Source organism: Callorhinus ursinus, unplaced genomic scaffold, assembly GCF_003265705.2.
Source record: "Callorhinus ursinus isolate GAN/ISIS: 27379988/994484 unplaced genomic scaffold, GSC_fseal_2.0 scaffold14, whole genome shotgun sequence".
Lineage (NCBI taxonomy): Eukaryota > Metazoa > Chordata > Mammalia > Carnivora > Otariidae > Callorhinus > Callorhinus ursinus.
The window spans coordinates 33,899,701-33,922,436 of record NW_027397076.1 but is presented as its reverse complement, the minus strand read 5'-3'; the positions used below and the strand labels follow the sequence as shown (position 1 = coordinate 33,922,436).

The 22,736-nt window shown below is 38.9% G+C and overlaps 1 protein-coding gene and 1 non-coding gene across 2 annotated transcripts in view; one reads left to right on the top strand and one right to left on the bottom strand.

Moving 5' to 3' along the window:
* Positions 1-22,736, bottom strand: part of TSPAN8 (tetraspanin 8) — an 83,177-nt gene that overhangs the window by 48,453 nt on the left and 11,988 nt on the right. The window contains exon 3 of the mRNA XM_025882868.2: positions 20,568-20,707. The gene's annotated coding sequence lies outside the window, so the exon portion shown is untranslated. The remainder of the gene's footprint in view (positions 1-20,567; positions 20,708-22,736) is intronic.
* Positions 19,343-19,448, top strand: LOC112832748 (U6 spliceosomal RNA). Its single transcript, XR_003210444.1, has one exon. It is a non-coding gene; the product is annotated as a U6 spliceosomal RNA (small nuclear RNA).

Genomic DNA, 22,736 nt, shown 5'->3' with positions numbered 1-22,736 from the left:
CTTTCCTTTAGTAGTGTTTCATAATTTATATGTTGCATTTCCCAGAAGTCAGTGGATCCAATTAAGGTGGACTCCTTTATGGTTAAATAATCTTTGTAATAGTTACAATTTGATAAAGATTGAAAGGGTGTTCAAGACGTAATTTTCCTTTCTTTATTATTCTGCCAAATCTTCCTTTCTATAATCCTCAAGACTATTCCCACATCTCTGATTCCATATGCCCAGAGCCCCATAAGGGCCCCATATGATTCTCTACATACTTAAAAAAAAAAAGATTGTCTTTGTTCTCTGCCTCATGGGATGAGAAAAGCTGTCAGAAAGTTGTGCAAGTTTTAGCACAGAGGTCCTGAAGTCAGGCCTCCCACTGGACAAAAGGCTTCAATCTTGACCCTGTATAACTAATGTGTTCTATTAAACTTCAGTGATAATCTTGATGTCCCATAGGAAGGATGGTTTCAGATCATCTTAGGATGTGTTTTATTTAGACCATCTCACAAAATATTTTAAAATATCCAAGATCATCATTAGACAGGTTGGGGGCACAGTGAAAGGATTTTTTTTTTTAAAAGATAAACTCGTAATGCCCATGCAGATATCAAATGAATATGTGTTAAAGATTTTATTTAATTCATCATTAATGAAGGAGTTGATAAGAAGTTATAAGTAATTTAAAGAAGACTCCAAAGACAATCCGTAGGTCAAGAATATTGAAATGAATGTGCAAATGGAGGCTTACTTATTAGCTACTTCCACAGTGAGGGAGAAAAGTCAATTGAATCTCTACTGTGCTGAATTTATCTGCATGCCCAAAACAAGAATTATTATTCATGACTATCAATTATCTACAATTTACAGGATTGTAGAGTAGCTCAAAGGCAATAAAAGGCCCAGAGCTTCCATAAAATCAGAACTAGGTAACCCAGAAGGGAATGCTCTAACCAAAGCAGAGTTTTCCACTGAAGCATTGAAGTTTTTCCGCTGTATAAAAATTTTCCCCTACAGTGCAAATGGCACATATGCTTTCCACTGTTATTCCCATAGCTATTCATCCACAAATGTATATTGAAATATTTCTGTATGCCAGACAGAATGCTAATCTCTGGAGACCGAGACGTGAATCATACATGGTTCCTATCCACAAAAAGCTTAAAATTTATGTGCAAACAAATGAGGTCAACGAAGGTGCCGGGGGGGTTATTATAAAGGTTTATACAGAACACAGTGGGGACAGAAATAATTAGTAATCTTCAGACTAAAAGAATCTTCTTCAGAGACTCTAGCCAGCCTAAGAGAAGAGACCTTAAAAATACTGACATGGAGGATTCTCCAAAGAAGCAGGCCAACCTGCTCTCCGCCACTGCGCCCGTGGTCCACAATCAGAATATACCCTCCTCTCTGAGAATTTAGAATTTCCTATCAGTTTTTTAGTGCTGCTACCTTTAACATGAGCAGTCAAGAATCCCCTGACAACTAAAGAAAACCCCTAATATGAAAGACAGAAAACAAGACAAACAACAAATACCCAATGATGCAGGAAAGTGAAAACCTTAAAAAACTACCATTAATGTAGTCAGAAAGTGGAATGCCCTTGAAATAGGAACAGAATGTTATAAATAGAGGGAACCATCGAAGAACAGGAAAAAATAAAAATGCAGAAAGAAAATAGGAAAAAGGTAAGAAGATATTCAGGAAATCTCCTATAAAGTAGAGCAAAAGATAAAGAGATAAATAAGAGAGAAAAGAAAATTGGAGAATTGATCAAAGAAGCCCAACATTCAAATAGTAGATGTTTTGGAAAGAATGAATAGAGACAACAGAGGAAAGAAAATCATCAAATAAATTAAAGAACAATTCCTACATTGACAGGGTGCCTGGGTGGCTCAGGCGGTTGGGCATCTGTCTTCAGCTCAGGTCATGACTTCAGGGTCCTGGGATCAGCAGGGTTCCCTGCTCAGCAGGGAGTCTGCTTCTCCCTCTCCCTCTACCCCTCCCCCCACTCATGCTCACTCTCTCTCTCTCAAATAAATAAATGAAATCTTTAAAAAAAAAATTTCCTACATTGAAAGCATCCTTAGAGTGCCCAGAAAAGAATACCCCAAGTACAAATATATCCATGTCGGGCACATCCTGAGAAAATGCAGAATACTGTGGACAAATCTATGTTCCTAAAAACCAACTAGAGAGAAAAAAAATTTTTAATTAAAATATAATATGATTAAGCCACATGCAAAAGATAAGGAATTAGCATGGCTTTGGGTTTCTTAGTTTCAACGTTCTGAGATTTTTTTTTTAATATTTTATTTATTTATTTGACAGAGAGAGACACAGCGAGAGAGGGAACACAAGCATGGGGAGGAGGAGAGGGAGAAGCAGGCTTCCCGCGGAGCAGGGAGCCCGATGCGGGGCTCGATCCCAGGATCCTGGGATCATGACCTGAGCCGAAGGCAGACGCTAATGACTGAGCCACCCAGGCGCCCCAAGAAAGTGATTTCTGACTCAGAATTCTATACACAGCCACACTACCAATTAAGTATGATGACAGATTACACAATTTTTAGACATGCGAGTACCCAAAATATTTACACCCCTCCACCCCCATGCATCCTTTCCCGGGAAATTACTGGGAGTATTCTACCAAAATGAGGGTGTGGAGATGGGAAATCCGCCTCAAGGGCGAGGCAGAGGAAGTCCCGAGTGATAAAGAGAGATTCCAGAAGGACACAGTCCAAACCCGAGCAGGTCAGAAGGCTCCAGGAGAGAAGTCTGCAAAAGGTAAAATGGATAGACTCCCTGATGTGTTGGAACACAACGAGAGCAGTTTTAGACAACTGGGGAGGGGTTAAATAAATACAGAGAAGAATAAGCAAATGAAGGAAAGAAAAATTGTTAACTCCAGGAAATAGAAAAAAGGTGTGTGGCAAAGGAAAGACTATCAGGTGATTCTCCTAGGAATGACATTTAACCGTTACAGTCATGTGACACCAAAATTAAAATATAACTATACAGGAAAGGGAGTTCTTGGAAGTATATGTGCGAAGGACTGTGTTAGTAAGAGAGAAATCCTCATCTTTCATAGAACAGAAATGATCGACGGGTATTGTCGACAATGCGAAAATCAAGGAGTAGAATGTTTTAAGGGCTATGAGGACTACAAAGATAAAGAAAATGAAAGGGTATTGACCATTCCAACTGAAATTTTTATCAAATTTTGTATTTTGGTAAAAGTAGAGACTGAATTTTTTAGAAGTGAATAGGAGTTAAGAATGGAGAGATGAGCACGCATGATTTTTGGATGAGTTTGCTGAGAAAGGAAAGGTAAAAGACAGAGGTAGGTAAAGAAGGGCACTGGTTTTGTGTGTTTTAACTACCTATGAGAGGCTTCGGCGTGTATACCAGGGATAACAGCAGGGTCAGAAGATCAAGAGAGGTTGAAAATACAGATGAGAGAGGAAACAATGAGAGAACAGGGTCCTGGCCTTGACAGGGGCAAAGAACTGACCCAGATAGCACAGCCTTTGCCCAGGAGAGGGGACACCTCTTCTTCTGAAACTCCAGTCAAGGACGGCAAAGTGCACTTGGAGACAAACAAAAATGAAGTGATCTTGGCAGCAAGGAAGACGGAATACACAACATTCTAATCCTGACTTGTCAAAACCCAGTGAATTATGGCATGTGAGTCTTACTAGACATTCAGAATACTCTGCCTAGTTCTCAAAATCAGTCTCCACTATTTTTGTTTTTAAATTTCATGGGGTCACCGTACTCCCTGATCCCTGATTGATTCACTTGCTTCACTTTTGAAGTCATTCCTGCAACAGCAAATGTGGGCTTGGATCCGTGTACACACACACACACACACACACACACACACACACACACACACACACCTCTTCCTCACTGATAGGCATCTACTTACTGAAAATATCCCTTTAGGAAGGACTTCGCTGCTAGCATAGCAAAGAGGACTTTGGTATTCTCTAATAATTAAGATTTTTTTCCCTATTTGCATCTCTCAAGGAGACGAAGTCAACAGCAGTATCTTGTGGTAGCGATCAGCTCAGCCCTTGGAAACTCTCCACTTGACGGCTGCAGTTCAACAATAGGTTCATCACATTACATTTTCTATGCATTTCTAGCGCTGCATCGATCCGGGATGCCACCAACAATGTCCTGTAGGGTCACATCTTCCAAATGATAAATCATAGCCCTAATGATTGGAGCAACATGTAATACGTAAATCAATTGCCTCCATCCTCTTCAATTTCAGGGTTTTTTCACATTAATGTGTCTTTCCTTATAAGCCATTCCTGTTTGCATTTCAAACATAAATAGCTAACCTTGCTAGAGAATATACAATGTGTCAGACACTGTGCTGAGCTTTTCACATCCATGTCGATGTTTCCATTCATTAGCTTCCATTATTTTTGTAAGAGCTACCCTAGAATAGAAGTAGGATACCAGCCCCACCTTAAGGAATTTGAAGTGATGGTCCAGAATGCAAACCCAACTCATTCTCCCTCCAGAGTCCTAGAGTATCAGGTGCTATTGCCTCTTTTGGTCCAGGAGCTAAAGACAGGGCTTAAACCTGCACAAAGGTGCATCTTCCAGTGGAAGATGTGGCACAGATGCCTTTTCTTCTCTACTGCCCAGTACTTTTGCTGCAAGTCCTTAATACAGCTGGCATCCACTACAATGTTATGTAAACAACCCCTCCTGTGATAAAGATCTTTTCTGAATTCTTTAGGGTTTGGAGATGACCACGTGTAGGTGTCTATTGTGTGTACACATTTGTATGTGTATGCCGGAAACTACATGTCACTTTATCAAATCTGACGATAACACTATGAGTTAGATATTGTGATCCTTTTTTTTTAAAGATTTTATTTATTTATTTGACAGAGAGAGACACAGTGAGAGAGGAAACACAAGCAGGGGGAGTGGGAGAGGGAGAAGCAGGCTTCCCACCGAGCAGGGAGCCCGATGCAGGGCTCGATCCCAGGACCCCGGGATCATGACCTGAGCCGAAGGCAGACGCTCAACCAACTGAGCCACCCAGGTGCCCCGTGATCCTTGTTTATGGAAAAGAAAATGGAGATTCAGAATGGCTAAGTGACATGCTTGAGACTGTGGGGCCAGATGATTTGGGAGAAAGTGCACCAACAGAACCAGCTTTTGAGCCACGCTTTGAATACTGTAGCTGGGAATAACACTGGGAGGGGCTGTGTTCCTCTTGCCTGCTGCTCTTCTGTATGTGGCCCGGAGGTGATGGTGACAGGTAAATATTATTTATTTATTTATTTATTTATTCATTTATTTATTTAAATGTAATTAATTAACATATAATGTATTATTTGTTTCAGGGGTACAGGTCTGTGATTCATCAGTCTTATATAATACCCAGTGCTCATTACAACACATACCCTCCCCAATGTCCATCACCCAGTTGCCCCATCCCCCCTCCTACCTCCCCAATATTTTTTTATTTTTAAAAAAGAGACCATTTGACCATACCCATTTAGGAAATCATAGGTGTATAATATATAGAGATACACAAAGTGCATGCTATTTTCCATATGATTTAAATGCAGGAATTGATAGGTTAAACCAGCTTATTGGTTTTTATAATATAAGAACAGACCACGGACGTCAATTACATGTAAATATAAGATCATACAACAGTTTATTCCTTCATAAGACTTATGTTGTACAACACAAGGTTTAATAATCCTATGTGGATGCTGCAAACAGATGGGCCTGGTTCTTTTATTTTTTTTTTTTTAAGATTTTATTTATTTATTTGAGAGAGAGAATGAGAGATAGAGAGCACGAGAGGGAAGAGGGTCAGAGGGAGAAGCAGACTCCCTGCTTGGAGCCCAACGTGGGATTCGATCCCAGGACTCTAGGATCATGACCTGAGCCGAAGGCAGTCGCTTAACCAACTGAGCCACCCACGCGCCCTGGCCTGGTCCTTTTAAAATACAAAGGCATTCTCCTGAACAACTTCATTTCTTTCCTGCAAAGCAGTCATGCTAACCATGAGTTTCCCTGTCTTGTAAGATTCAAAGGATGATCTTTTCTCACGATGAACCAGGAAACAATACTGTTTTCTATGGAAAATTTGCCTTGGAAAATTATCCTGATCCTGAGATGTTTTTGAAGTAGAATTAATGTGAAAGCTGTCCTTGGGCACTCCCTCTTCAAAAAAAAAAAAAAAAAAAAAGTTTCGTGAGAAATTTCCATTACCTGAACTGTTTAATTATGGTTTTGACTTTCCTCACATCTTATTCTTTGGCTGTTGAAAGGGCCCTTGTTTATTTATTTCAGCTGGAGCAGACAGAAGGACTGGTAGCACGGGGCCATTTTAATAATAAACCATGCCCTCAGGAGTTAAAAAAGAATAATTCATTTCTCTTAAAATCGTATAAAACTATATTTTCTTACTAAGGCTATCTTGATGTAGATACCAAATCCAGATATGTTAAGGACATCAAAAAACAGAGAATGTATATCTATGCTATACGAGCCATCTTCAGAGAGTTATGCCTACGTTAACAGACCTTTTTCTTTCCACAAGGAAGATTCTAGAAAGTAAGTTTATCTTGTTAGAAAATAAAAAAGAATGAAGTTGCACACAGATACCAGCCAAACCCACAACAGACTTTAGAGTACAAAACAGTTCCACATTCATAATTATGCAAAACATTCCAAATATGAGGCCGTCACACCCAAGGGAAGCACACAAATTTAAAAATCTCATCACTTGTGGGACTTTCGGAGACTTGCACTCTTCTCCCATTTCATGCTACATCATGTGTTACAGTTTCATCAAAGCCAACAGTTTGTTTCATTTAAAATATCTTCAATGAGCTTAGTGAGAACAGCTGCGATGCAGGTCTCTCCTCTCACATTAATACTACTGAGTATTCCTTTTTGTTCCATTTCCAGTCTAGACTTAATTAACCAGATCTGCAAAAAGTCTGCTCAGCCACCTGTCTCCATGTTCAAAGTTAATTGTTGTTTCTCCCAGGTGAGTATAAGAGTAAATGAACAACATTAGTGCACTCTTTATAGGGAAAACAAACAAGCTATTAACAGTTAAAAAGGAAGGAAGAAAGGGAGAGAGAATGAATGGATGGAAGGAACCCAGGAAAGGAGGAAAGAAAAGGGGTTTTTGTTTTTTTTTTTTTATAAGGGTTTGCCCTGGTCATTCTTTTTTTTTTTTCACAACTAATCAACATAATGGTTGTGTTATTATCAGCACAAATCAGTTACCCTGGGACAGGAGTCAGGGCAGAAGCAAAAAGTATCCATTTACCCTGCTGGCTTTAGTAAATGAAATACAGTGATGAATTTACACCTATTATCTATCATGACATCATTGGGCCAAGAAGTAGATATTCCCCAAATTAGAAGGGGTAAAGAGCACCCTGTTTCCCATTTTTTGAATAATCTAACTTCACTACACTGTGTTTCAAACTGGTTATAATCCAACAAACTGTCTTCCACAAGAAAAGAAGACATATGGACAAAAGTCAAAGAACAAATTAAAATATTTTAGCTGTTAAGATGAACATAAATACACTCTGCTTTAATAAACTAATCAGATGTTCATCCATACGATGCACATAGAATCACCATCAATAAAATAGAACTGCCAAGACTAAGCCCTGAAAATCAATTAAAGGAAATGCTGACACTAAATTTACACACATTTTGGATGTACAGCATTAATCCTTTAATTCTCTTTAATTTCACACATCTGGTCCTCTTTTTTTCCTGTGGATTTCCATATATAAAGAAATGCTAGCTAAGATCATAAGCTTTGCATTGTTCTCTAAAGCACTACGGTGCTTTTGGAGTTGCCTAGGACGCAACTTTGCAAACACATGCCTCTTTGTTGGGCAAAGACATATTCAGAAGAGTGGAAACTCATCACCTCCAGGAGATATGGTTGTAGTTATAAAAACCTAGCAGTGCAAAAACTCCAGCGTCAAAAGCTATTCATTCTAACTCACACTGCCAAACAACTGCTAGCGAAGTGTATGTACACGGCACCCCTAATCACAGGTGTATCACCAGCTCAGTATATCCTATATTGTAAGAAGGTCTTGTCAGTGGCGGGGGGGGGGTGTCTGTATACAACCTAAGTGTATGCATCTGTGATCCACTGATGGGGCATGAGAATCTCAGGGCCATAGATGAATTCAATATTAGTTCCAAGCTTCATCTAGCAACAATCCCATCTTCTCAAGTGAAAAAGTTAGAAAAAAAATCCCCCCAGGATCCTGTTAATTTCATTACCTGCTAATGAAAAAAAGTGGATAGATTAGGCCTAATATAAATTAGCTAAATGCCCTTACATTGCTTTTTCAGGGAAATGAGTAAAAAGAAGAGCCCCAGTCTGAAATCTATGAGGGTAGTCTTCACAATCTTGTACATATGGCAGTTTCATTAACCGGAAACAGCACAGTGCAATGAGGTGTCAGGATGCCTGGTTTCTAGTCCTGGTTTTACCATTCAGTAGCTATGGGATGTTAGGAAGCTTGTTTAACTTCTCTGGGCCTTCATTTGTTTACATTTTCCAAATGGATGAGAACTATGTTTGTCTTCCTGTTTTCTTCCCTTATGGTTTTAAAACTCAGTTACAGAAATGTATACAAGGCAGAAAAATCATATTATAAAACTAATAAGGTTAACTTGGAGTTACATCTCCTTCTATTTCTATCTTATTGTAAGGCACTGGTAACACACAACCATTACTAACGCAACCTAGACAGCTCAGCCGCACAGGCAAATATGAGCTTGATTGTCCTGGATTACTATTGACTGATGCAATTAACCAAGCTGGCAAAGCTTCCTGGGAACACAAATGGCTGCAAGGGGTAAATGGCATGGGTCGGCTTCACAGTGGTTTCCAGGCAGCCCTCTTGGTTAATGCCAGATGAGTGACTAAATCAGGCTTCAACAAACTTTTCCTATAAAGGGCCAGATAATAAATACTTTAGGATTTGCAAGGCACTGTTGAAGCTACTCAGTTCTGACTTTAGTATACCAAAGTAGGCATAGACAATATGGAAGTAAATGAGTGTAGCTGTATACCAAGGAAACGTTATTTGTGGTCGCTGATATGTGAATTTCATATAATTCTTACATATCACAAAATATGATTCTTTTGATTTTTATTTCAATTATTTAAAAATGAAAAAAAAACATTCTTAGCTCTTGAGGGTACAAGAGCAAGTGTTGGCTCGAATTTGACCCCAGACATTTAGTTTGCTAATTCCCACCATGAATGTTAGGAAGTCATATAGGTTTTTCATTTGGACTCTGTTGAGATGTCTGTTTGGGTTCTACTGTGCGATTATTAAATTGTCCTCAGCACTGATAACCTTCCCTAATGTACGGTGATTGCGTCCATGGATCAGGCACACTGAACCAAGTAAACACAGTGACAGTGAAAAAACAATCTCACATGTGGCATGGAGATAGAAACAGTGGAATGCAACAAGTCCTAAGCCAGATGGCAGGTACTCTGATCTCTGACCCTGCCATTGGCACAGAATCGCCAGGAGACCAGAGGAAAGATAAAGGCAAGAGCCCAGGCACAGTAAGGCAAGACCAAGCTACTACCTGCACTACCTGCAAATGAAATGCAGTGTTATCTCATGTTAAAGAGCTCATCTAGTCCATCAAGAGTCACCTGCTCCCCAGACCGGTTTAACTGGCCTTGGAGGCCTCCTGCTCATTGCAGATAGTAAAATTCTACCCAGTACACTCAGTATTATCTTTAACCTCCTTTGGAAATTGTAAATACCAAAAAATAAAAAATAAAAATAAAACCTCAATAAGTCAGCAGGGTTAGTGTTGATCAGGTTATCTTACTCAGGGCTTGGAGCAAACAGCAACAGCAGGTAGGAACTAGGGATGATCAGGCATTCGAGAAGGAGAAAGAAGGTCAACAAGCCGGAAGCCCTTAAACTTTGCCAGTTTCTTAGTTCAGGCTAAGTGAATCCTTGTCATTCATTCCCTAGCATTTACTGGACTCCTGTTCAATTCAAAGTGCTTGGCAACAAGAACCTTAAACTTCATGATGCTCACAAACATAGAAATGTTTGAGGCATTCTTCCTGTGTTAATAATGGCTAACATTAAGCTAAAAGGTCAACTGAACTCTAGTAAGAAAGCCAAGGTTTACTGATAATTTCAGATATATCCATTTTCATTCAGAATAACCCATAGTGAAATCTGCAGTATAATGATATATTGAGCTCACTGCCTAGCAGATTCTTTTGCTTATTTTTTCCCCCACATTTGTAACCAGAATACATTGGTTATTCAATACAAACATAATGGTTTTAATGGTTAATCAACCATGTGCAAGAAAAATACATAAAAGAAATAATCCCAATTTGAGTTTGGCAAGAATTTCTACCATTTGCTTCACTTCATATTTTGTGGTAAGAACAAAGCTTCAGAAATTCTCTGTGGAACATTCAGTTCATTAGAATACACATCAGTTACCATATTGCCACTTACAGTGTTGGAAAGACAGATCAACTGGAAATGCCTAAAAAAATAGGGGATAACACCTGGGGTAAAATACACATCAGAGTCAGATGGGCCCAGATTTGAGTTCCAGCTCAGCTATCTAACAACAGCGTCACCTCAGACAAGCGATGTCCACTTCCCAAGCCTGAGCGTTCTCACCTGTAAAACATCGGTAGGAATTCTACCCAGACATGCTATCTGTAAGAGGGCTCAGGACAGCATCTGGCATGGAACAGGCTTCCAATCATGGCACTCTCTCTAAGAGACAGAGTCTGCCCATCTCTACTTGAAAGCCTTGCAAAGTCAGAATCGAGTTCATCGTAATTGGCCTTCTGGTAAACTGAGGTTCTACAACAATCCCCTTTACTTGAGAGACTTGAGAGACCTCACTTTCCTGCTTCAGTAAGCAAGCCTGGAGGAACATATTTAGGGATTTGTCTTGTTAACTGAGGACACAGCAGTGACGATGTCTAGAGTTGAATCATGTCACCTACCAGCTATATGGCCTTGCAAGGTTTTTTTTTTAAATCCTTTCTATGCCTCGTTCCTCTGTCTTTAAAATCAGAATAATAACAGTACCTAATTGTTAAGCTCTTAGGGTTATTGTATGGAAACATATATGTATAAACACACATACACACGTGTATGTGTGTACACATAGCTCAGTAACAGTACTAATCCTATGTGTGTTTGTAAGTATTAGCCATTATGATTAACATTAAGATTCTGGACATTAGAAAAAATAGTGAAGCTAAAAGATTGAGAAAGTGTAGGGGAGGCAGCTACATGGATAAAGAGAGCAACACTTATTCACTTAAGAAATTATAATTGATTACTATAATGTTCCGGGCACTCTTTTATTTTTGGTTACTCTCCTTCTGGGTGAGGGGAGACACATATAAGTTGTACTTTCAAAGTTATTTGCTTGTTTTTTAAAATTTAAATAAATCTCTGTTGTAATGTTATGCTATGCTCTGGCCGTTTGCCTCTTTCTCCTAAAATCTAAAGGGAGAGAAAAACAATTTACTCTGTTGGATTTTTTTTTTTTAGTTATGGTCCCATTATAGCTGCTTGCCTTTAGTTGGGTCTGTAAGAGACCTCTCACCTCTCCCCTTAGATGCAGAGTGGAGGTTGCACCGTCCTTACTATGTCATATGCAATGAAGCCCAGTGAAGGAATCCCTACACTTGGAAGCTGCACTCAGACGTCCTTCGTATGAAGGATCTGCCACCCTATTTAAGGCTAGAGGTAGCTATGAGCCAAGAAAAAACTTAGTTTTTAACCCAAAACCCAACTTACTCTGACAGACTCACCATGCTGGGAGTATAAACTCTAGCTTATACTAACAGCAGGAGAGTAAGACTTGAAAGAAGCCATCAATTTGGTTATTGGCTTTTTTTGTTTGTTTTTTTAAGGATGGGGAGAGGTAGAGATGAGGGGACTTATAATATGTTCAACTCAAATTAGTATTCAAGATTTAAAATATCTCTTTTTGCTAGAGATGATGAATAAAAAGTGAAATACGGAAATGAATGTTTGGGGGTCAAGATGGGTCCTGATTTCCTAAAAATAGAACTCTCTGGATTTGGACTTCTTTGGATGTAGGTTCTGGGGACTGTAAGAGCCGCCCTCTAAGGTTCTGCTGAGAAAGGACCCCTTCGTCCTCACCTGTCCTGTGGTAGCAGCTGGAGCGCGGGTCCCACCGTCCTAGATGACCTCCTGCTTGCTTTCTGGTGACCTGCAGTGTCATTTGCCAGAGCACTGCTCCTTCCTTTCCCACAGAAAGCATCCAGGACCCTGCCCAACACCACCTTCTTCCCCAGGCTGGAGGAAGTTTCCTAGATCTGGGCTTAAACACATCGAAATATAAAAGAGCTAGTTACACCTTTCCATCAGGAAAATGATTTTTATTTTCTTATGCTTACATAAGGAGTTAAACCAATTAAATGTTTTCCACAGAATAAGGAAGATTTGCCTGTTTTTCTTTCCTGCAAATAACAACCAAACTAGCTGAGAGGAAAAAAAAAAAAAAAAAGTCATTTCTGGAGATCTCTGGTTAGGCCTTTGCTCACAACAACTAAAAGGGGCCTCCAACTGACCTGGAAGACTTCACTTTGGGGAAATTCTAACCACATACTAGCTACCATGATCTCAGAATACATTTTAGCATACTTGTTTTCAGAAACAGAAAAAGCCTGCTTTTTCCTTTATCATTTCTCCTTGAAAAGTCTGCATTAAATCAAAAGGGTACCTTAACATCCATGACATCCTCACATTGAAAAAAAACGGCTATAGAATCTTCCTTAAAGTCCCAACAGAAACCATACTGGGACTATCCATTTATGGGCAAGGGGCTCCATCCAGAAAGTAAGGGAGAGGTAGTACAAGTATTTTAACAAGTGAGTAGATCGAGTTGGTTTTACTGCAGTAACTTAGTCAATCCCAGTAGAGGAAGGACTAGACACAGCAATAGGAGGCAATAAGCAAGGTCAGCAATTCAGAGGCTGTTTCTCTGGGACAGAAAAAACCAAAGCAAATCCAAGAAACATTTCAGCAACAAAACCTATGCCATGTAGTTGTCTTTTTTTTTTTTTTTTAAAGATTTTATTCATTTATTTATTTGACAGAGAGAGCACAAGCAGGGGGAGTGTCAGGCAGAGGGAGAGGGAGAAGCAGGCTCCTTGCTAAGCAAGGAGGACCCTAGGATCATGACCTGAGCTGAAGGCTGACAGTTAACCGGCTGAGCCATGCAGGTGTCCCTGTAGTTATCATTCTAATATAGGCCATGGTTGAGGTGAAAGGAGCGGGCAGGGGAAGAAAATCACATTGATCCTATGTTGTAGGGGAAGAAATCCTTCCCCTTCTTCCCTTGGAAGTTCTCTGGCTGACCTAATCATTAAATTGACATAATACAGATTAAGAGGAGAAACATAAATTCAATATTGTATGCACTGGAGCCCCAAAGATAGGTGAGTCAAAAAACTGGCCAAAGCAGGCAGTTTTTATGTCATTTAGACAAAGAAACAATTATTCAAGATTTGACAAAACAAAGGAGTTTGGGTGTGGGGTAGCAAACTAATGAAGAAGTAACAAAGTTTGTTTATATTGCCTTCTTGGCCTTGAATTCCCTATCTCTGGTGATAAGGATACCTTCTACCCTCCTGATATAGGAAGGATACCTTCACATGAGTGCTTTATTTCCTATTTCCAGGGGGACAAAGGAGAGTCAGAGTATCCTTCTTGCACCAGCTGTTTCTTAAGTAACTTTAATTCAAAATAATCAATATGCCAAAGTGGCATATTTTGAGGTGGCACATTTTTGTTCCCCTCAATATTCTCTCCAAAAATAAGAAAAGAATAACCGTCAGCTCTTAATATTGCTATGTATATACAGGATGCAATAAGATCAGAGAGGGAAGAGCCTCTAACCGCATGGAAAGAGGCCAGGGAGGGCCTTACCAAAGAGGTGCCTATGCCCACCACTGAAGGAAAAGGAATTCATTAGTCAGATAAGAAAGAAAGATTCTTCTGGCCATGAGAAAGTATGTTCCATTTTCAGAACCTAAACCAGAAGATGGGATCTGGCAAATCAGACAGGCCAGATCATAAAAGAATTTTGTTAGTTTTGTTTGGTTAGCAGTTTTCTTCAGTCAGGAGAAACAAAATTTTGCCAACTTACACCAAAGAGAACAGGGTAAAGGGGAAGACAATTAATTAAAAGAATAAAGAAGCAAAGGAAACACTGAACAAGCCATGTCTTTGAAAGAATCCAGGAGAGCTGAAGGGATCCAGGTAACAGTTGCAAAAGCAACTTAGAGGGCGTTAATCTATAATACCTGTCAGCAACAGCTTGAAACAAACCACTTCCAACTACTTTCGATTTTTCCTTCTCTTTATTGAAAATTTCCAGGAAAAAATTGGCTATCTTGGCCAGGAGAGCAGAGAGCTCCTTGAATAGCAGTCCTACAAAGCCTGCAGGGACTGAGATCTGATTAGATCCTCAAACCAATATCAATTATATGGTGCCCAGGAGAAGTGAGGGTAGATATTCCGCAGGCAAAAAGAGACCCATGAGAGTCCTGCATCCTTTGTCAAGGGGTTTGAGCTTTATCCTATAGGCAGAGAGAAGCCAATGGAGGATGTAAGGATGGAGATGATCCATGCTTATGTTCTCTTTGGGAACACAAGACACTGTGGAACTGTAACAAGTGAGACCATAAAATGAATGTCAATGGTTTTGTGTCTAGGTTACAAATGATATATAAAATCCTCATGACACTTATTGGCAGACAGTATCAGAGGATTTTAGAAAGAGGAGTAAATTTAGAAATCATTCAGTGAATCCAATTTCATTTTACAGGTTAACTAGAAAGAGGATCAACATCGGTGTCTTTCCTTGGGTCACAAGTCTACTTATCAGCATTCAGAACTTGGACTAATTTTCTTTAATCATCAACACCATCTTGTCAAGCTACTGTCAAAAAAGCCTATTTTTAAAATATCTTTCTTCATGAAAGTATTGGGCTCTAACACAGATTCTGTGGCACCTTTGATTATGTCTGTACTACACACAAAATATAGGGCATTTTTCTCATCATTACTTAAAATGCTTAAGAAATAATGGTGTCTTTCACTTTCTCCCACCATTTCATTTATTCGGCAAGAAACTAGTAAGTATCAGGCACTGTACTGGCTGAGGGCACAGAGTAGCAACAATATTGCTAATAATAATATGAATATAATGGCCATTATTTACATTGCAGTTACTAGGTGCCAGATAATATTCTGAGTGCTTTTCATATAGTCATTCACTTAATCCTCATAAAAACTGATAGGCTGGAATGGGGAGTGATTGTTTATGGGTTCAGTGTTTCTTTGGGGCGGCAATAAATATGTTCTAAAATTAGACTGTGGGACTGGTTTTGCCAACTGTAAATATACTAGAAAACACTGACTTGTACACATTAAATGGGGGAATTTTATGATATCTCAATTATATTTTAATAAAGCTGTTTAAAACCCAAGATGTAGATTATACAGAGAAATAATTTGAGGCACAGAGAGGTTACATCATTTGTCCAAGGTCAAGAAAGCTATAAAGTGACAGAGCTGGGATTCAAATTCAGGGGGTCAGAAGCAGAGTCTCTATATTAAATATATAGTCCCTGACCTGGAAGAACTCACAATCTGGAGCACATTTACAAACATGAGGCATAAACATCTTGCCCTTCTATCTAAATTACACAGATCCATTAAACACACACACACTCGGGTGAAAGAAAAGGAGAAATATACAAAGGAAAGCCGATGGATGACAGAGTGCCAGGTATCTGTAGATGCATCATCATGTCTAAAGCCTGATTCTGCTCCTGATGGTGTAATCAGGAAAAAGCATCCTAAAATAAGCTGCATCAGAAAAGAAGTTAAGAGGGAGGTTTCTCACTGTCCATTAACCTGAGAAGCTGAAGTTGCCTTGTGTGTGCATGTGCATGTGCCTGTGCATGCGTGAGCATGTGAGGATTTGGGTGTATGTGTTTTTGCTGGAAAGTTCCCCTCCCGGAAGGCATGCCAGTTCTTCATTGTATGCCCAGAACCTGGTGGGGCACATGGGAGATAAATGGATGATGATGAATGAATGACTCTCAACTAGTTAAAGAATAGCTTAAATTGATCTCCAACTTCCTGGACTTTAGAATGGCTCAAATCTAGATAAGGAAAAAGGGCTGTTTGTGACTGGAGGTATATGGGCATTACATGACTATTAATTAGTCATTTGGGGAGTGCCTGGGGTTCATGAGATCACAGCTCCAAGCCTGTATAGGTCTAATTCTTACGCAAAATCCTTTTCAAGACCCCAGACTCTAGTGGTCTTGAAAATGTATTTAAGTGGTTATGAAAAGGACTGGGCAAGAGGAAAATGGGTGGCTGAGCTCAAAATCTGTTCTACTTCGGTTCGTTTGGATGGCTCAGTCAGTTGGGCGTTGGCCTTCGGCTCAGGTCATGATCCCAGGATCCTGGGATCGAGTCCCGCATCAGGTTCCCTGCTCAGTGGGGAGCCTGCTTCTCCCTCTGGCTGCCGCTCCCCCTGCTTGTGCTCTCTCTCTCTCTCTCTGACAAATAAAATCTTTAAAAAAAATCTGTTCTACTGCAGAAAAAAACTCACAGTATATTCCTAGTGATGGTGAGTGAAGGGCAATGCATTTCCTTAAACAGTATATATTCAACCTATTATTACAACCCAAACGCAGCAAGCAGAAGTAGAAGATAACCTAAACCAGAATGCAGGGCCCACATTTCAGTTCCACAAGCTGTCAGAGGCTGCTCAAAATTCTTCTCAACAGCATTAATGCTCAAGCCCTCTGCTAACTGCTGGATGACTAAGCTATGTCCTCTTGTGCTAAAGGAGTTCCCAGAATTGGTGCTTCTACCTCCTCAAAATTTTTAGAATTTCTTTATCATTACTCAGCTGAATATTCTTCACATTGGATAACAAATTATGAACGTGACATTCATCAGGCCCTAAATGGAACCACTCTTGAGAGTCTGTGAAAAGCCAAGAGAGCTACACGAAAACTACAAACATGGATTTTCTTCCTCGAGTTCAAACAAAAAATTCTACTTGTCACTGAAATGACAAAGAAGATAAATTTTAAATAAGGTAATAAATACCAAGTAATTTATATTTAGCTTTTTAACATTTGAAGAAAAAAGATATGCTCTCTACCCAGATCTAATTCCTCCATCTGCCACAAACTTTAGACATTCTTCTGTTAGCTTACTTATTGTATGTGTTACAGGCAGGAGAACCAAGCAGTTAAGAGCTAGTATGTCTATATAATCTATTATCCAAACCAGAGCACTTCTGAGAGTGAATAGAGTCACAATAATTACATTGGGACAACAGAAGTAACCTGGGACCATCCCAGGCAAACTGAGACATATGGTCACCCTATTAAAAGCTTGTGCTCTGGTGTCAGAATTTGATGGTGGGCAGGGAGAAATAATTAAAGGTTTGGAATAGTGTTGTTAAATGACCATAACTTCAGGAAGCTTAGTACAGAAGTGGGTTTGGGCTGGAATGGACCAGAAAGACATCGAGGATAGAAAGCCCAAGAAAACGTTCTTATGGCACTAGGAAAGAAATAACAAGAAGCCAAGCTAGGACGGTGGAAATAAAAAGAGAAAGCCTATATAAGAGACAAGGCCATTAAAGAAGTCAGATAGATAGGTTGTAATACTAGTCTAAGTAGTTAGAAAATATTAAATATACCTTAAGGGACTTGACAGGTAAATGTCAGGCATAGCAGAGCACCTGATAATAGGAAAAACCAAGAGAGCTCAGATTCTAGGGCAAAAGCGATTTGCTCCCTATCTCTTCTCATACTTCCTGTTTGCATCAGGGCCAGGCTCACAGGGGTGTGCTTCATTCCAAGGAGAGCTGGAGCCCTCCACAGACTGCTTGATGCAAGGCGCAGGTAAGCCAAGAGTTTCCTTCACCGGGAGGGTAATAAAATGACACCAACAATTGCTCCAGACACCACTTGGTGGCACCAGTACCCTGAAATGATTGAAATGCAACCTGCCATTCTTGATCTTAATCTGGAAACCTTGGACTATTAAAAGGTCTAGCCAACCCTCAAGTTCAATTTTTTCCATGATTATCTGACTTCTTCCAGAACTTTCACATCCTCCTTTATCTCAATATATAATATATATAGATTTCCATAGTTTCCATAGATTTATGGAAATCCTGGAAACTAGATTGAGAATGTTTTATTTTAATGATCTCTTATTTCAAAAATTCCTTTGTATGCATATACACATATAATTTGCATAAATGGGACCACCACTTTCAACCACATTTTCTTATGTTAGCCTTACCCACCACCACCATAATTCCTCCCACCCCTTCTAGACAATCCATCTTAACAGCCTAGAATATATCCATCACCATCTAACCTTATACAAATGAGTGTAGACAAAAGAGATATCCAGAGAGATAAATGTATGCTTATAAACGTTTTTTGATTAATGATTTAGAAAATGGACTCATAAAATATACTCTTCTACATTTCTTGCTTTTCTCCCTCAACAGTATCTTGTGGTAATCCTTCTAAGCAACTAGTATTGCTCCAATTCACTTTTTGGGGACGTTGTTATGTAATATTCCATGGTATAGACATACATTAATTTATTCAACAACTGTCCCTTATTAAACGGTATTCACTTGGTTTCAATTTTGTGTTGGTTTTCTCTTTTTTTTTGCCACAATAAACAATCCTGCTGTAGAAATCTTGTGTTTATATCCTGTATGGTAGAGCTCCTGTCTCCATGAGTTAAATTCCCAACAGGGAAATGATGGATTGAAGGGTAAGCATATACTTTCAATTTTAGGAAATGTTGCTAAATTTACATCCAAAAAAAGCTCTTTAAAATTCCTATTCCCACCAGCAAAATGTGAATGACAGTGCCCTTTTCCTCACATCTCCACTAGCAATGTGTATTGTTGCTTTTTTCTTTTGCAGTCTGATGGATATAAAGTGACAACTTATCATTAATTAACTTTTTGTTTTCCCGGTTGTCTGTGATCTCAAGAATCTTTCCAGGTTTTTTTTTTTTAGCCATTTTCACCTGATTCTTCACAGCTTTTGCCCAAAGCAAGGATATTTTAAAGGGATTTTTGCTTAGTAAAGAAGCTAGAAAAAATATTGCTAAAACATTAAAGAAAAGAAAAAAATAGGTTTTATCATGGTCACTATTATCTATATTTGATTTCTAACACTAAAAGCACTTGGGTGCTCAATTCGGCAGCACATATGCTAAAATTAGAACAATACAGAGAAGATCACATGGCCTCTGCACAAGGATGACATGCAAATTTGTAAAGCGTTTCATAGTTTAAAAATACATACAAACATACATGCATGCATAAATACATACATAAAAGCACTGGGGTGCCAGAAAATAATCTTGTGAGTACTATTCAATTCTGGAATGTCTACTCTAAGGGCAGAACATGATTATTTCTCTCTTCATAAGGAATTGACTCACTGTTAGTGCTTTGTTTCTGACTGGACATTGTATTGCTGTATATGTTTAAGTAGGACTTGGTACTAAATAAAACCAGTCACATTTATTTGAGTGCCATTCAAAATACTTGTTTAAAAAAAAAAAGAACAAAAATCAGTAGGGAAAGAAATTGTATTTTTAAGCTTCTAAGAAGATTTTATAAACAATGGAGCCCAGAGAACAAAAAAAGTCATAAAATGACTTGACAGTGTCCTTTTAAGTGAACATATGTGAGTTGATGCATCCATGTGTGTCCACATATGTCCTACATATGCACAGCCCGCTGCTAACCAACCAGATTGTTCGATGTGTATGTTTACTGTAAAACAAGCCGAAAGTGTTTGGTCTCTTTGTTAGAGAAACAGCTCGTAATTTCAAGTATACAAACGTCAGTTGTTTCTCATTTCTTTTTTTTTTTTCCCAAGCCAAATGAGCTGTTGATGCCCAATTTGGCAGGATCCTAACTGAGGCTGACTCTTGGCCAGCTGCAGAAACCCAGCCCTGAAAGTTCAGGAAAATTTTTACAAGAATAAGGAGCTTTTCCTAATGGCTCCCTAAACCAGAGGAAGTTTCCTTAGAGCCTTAGCCAGCTTTTTCCCACTCGGTATCCCAAAGGATAATCACTAACATTGTTTTGGATACTAATGGATGGAGTTAGGGTGTGAAATGAGGGTCCTCCCTGACTTTGGTCAAATATTCTTCCAAAACCCACTGTTAACCGAAAACATCCTGGGGAGGTAGAGATTATTTCTGTGATAACAACTTTATCTATGAGTCCTCAGTCTCTCATCTTTCATTTCAGCATTTAGACAGTGCTCTGCAGCTTAAAATGGTGAATGAAGTTTGGACCAATTTCCAGTTGAAGATGGAGCCTTTGGATGGATTAGACCCCTACTTCTACAATCACAGCATTGAACTCAATTATCACTATCGGTATCCTCTACTACTCACATTAATATTCTCTGAATAGCAGGCTGTTGTGAAAAGAGCTCCTGCTCTGGAGTGGAAGAGTCTGTCCAGTCTTAGCTCCGTTGTTCCCTGGCTTTGTAGCCGTAGTAACTTCACGCTTCCAACTTCAGTTTCCCTATCAGCTATATGGAAATAGTAATACGGATTTCCTAAGTTTCTGATGAAGATGAAATGAGATAACCTATATAAAGGATGATGCACAGTACTGGGGACACATTAAGTGCTTAATAAATGTGAATGCCCTTCCTCTCCATTTCTACTTTCCTCTCTCTAGTCCCTTCAAAGAGAGAGAGACCTGAGAACCAGGAGTATTTCTCAGTCAAGGAGATAATCCAAAAGTCCCCAATCCCAAGGATGGGGTTTGGGGTAGAGGAGAGGCTGATTTCAACAGAAAAAATTCATTTAAAATGTTAAAAATAGCAAAAATAAAATGTTCTCTTTCGATATCATTGAGACTAGACTGATAAATATGAGTATGTGTTCATAAATGCATACCCATTTATTTAACACCTACTGTGTGCCTAGAATAGTGCTTGACAGAAGTGTCCATAAATACTTCTTAAATAAATGAATGAAGACCAAACCCTTAAAGCACCATCATAATTTCTTCTCTGATGCTCAGTTTCCTGGGATTTATTTATTGGTGATGATTCTCTGCTTTTCAAAGTGAATGTCATAGTAAGGAAGAAGTATGGGTATCTGTTGTCACTGTCTTACTCAGCCCCTGAAAAACAAACAGAAGCATCCCATCCACCTTTTAGTCTGAGAACACAGGCTCTTTCCACATCAAACCACCTCTCATTCCCTCTTTCCCTTCCTCCATTCAACCTTTCAAAAGCTGTCCAGTATTTGGCCACAACTGAAAAGTACAATTCCTCTTGCTGCAGGTGTCCATGTGTTTGGGGCAAAATGAGCCACTGTTGACAATTGTAAAGAAAGGGAGAACAGCTGTTTGCATCTGGATGTGGGGTAAGAAAGAGAGAACAGCTGGTGGCAGCTGTGGCAGACAAGAAAGTAAGCAAGTTAGCAGCTGCTGGTAATTCAGAATCTACTAGACTGCCTGGAATAATTGAAATCCAGAAGAAGCATGTGAGACTCGACTTAACTGCTTTACTGTATCCTGCTCTTCATTAGATCCGACTTGTCCTTCATTAGAGACATTCCCATGATAGCCACATGACGACTCCCAATAGGAATATCAGTCCCCTCCTCCCCATCCATAACCTTTTGGAAAATCAAACCAAGAAAAGTAAAATGACACAGACGTTACTTCCAGTAAGCCCATGCTTATTTTTACAAGAAGGAAGCAGTCTATGGTTGACAAGGGAAGGAATGTTACCAGGAATGATGGTTCTATCATAAGAATGGGCAAAAATAATTCTTTCTATATTACAAGAGATTATGGTCATTTTGATGATGATCCCACACTTCAGAATTCAGTAGGCTGATATAGAAATGTGATAACTTAGGTGTAATATAAGCTTAAAAAAATACATTTTAAAACCCTGTCAGTGGTTTCAATGTTTCTTTTCTCATATGTATGTAATGCTGTGAATGTGTATACATAGAAATGTTTCCCTCTATTTTCTTTTTTATTTTTAATGAAAAGAAGAGAAAGACATCTTTACATCATGCATCTGGTGACAAAATGGTTGGTTGGTTTTTGTACTTCCCACTTCTAGTCATCTGGAATTCTAAGATAAACTGAGAGACCCAAAAGTATGTCATCTATTTCTCATCTTGTTCAACACAGAAGAAAAGCATCTCATCACTCCAATTTATAGAATTTCAGCTCTTTAGTTTCTGAGGTAAAGTTCAAGAGAAGAAAAAAGAAACTATCACAATGTTATGTATTAATAAATTTTATACAACTGAATGCCCTCAAATAAAAGATTAAGCAAATTATATGGTAAGCTATCTGTATTTACAGAAATGATAATTTTGCAGATAGAGATAGAGAAAATGCTCGTGATGTAGCATTCATGGAGAAGTCTGCTCAGATCATTCACACATTAAAAGTTAATGCAAAATATACACCATGATTGAAACTAAGGTAAAAGAATAAGCATAGGACAATATAAAAGGAATTTGTTAAAATAGAAGAAGCCAAAAGAAGATAGCAGAGGAGGAATCTTAAATTTTATTTCTTTT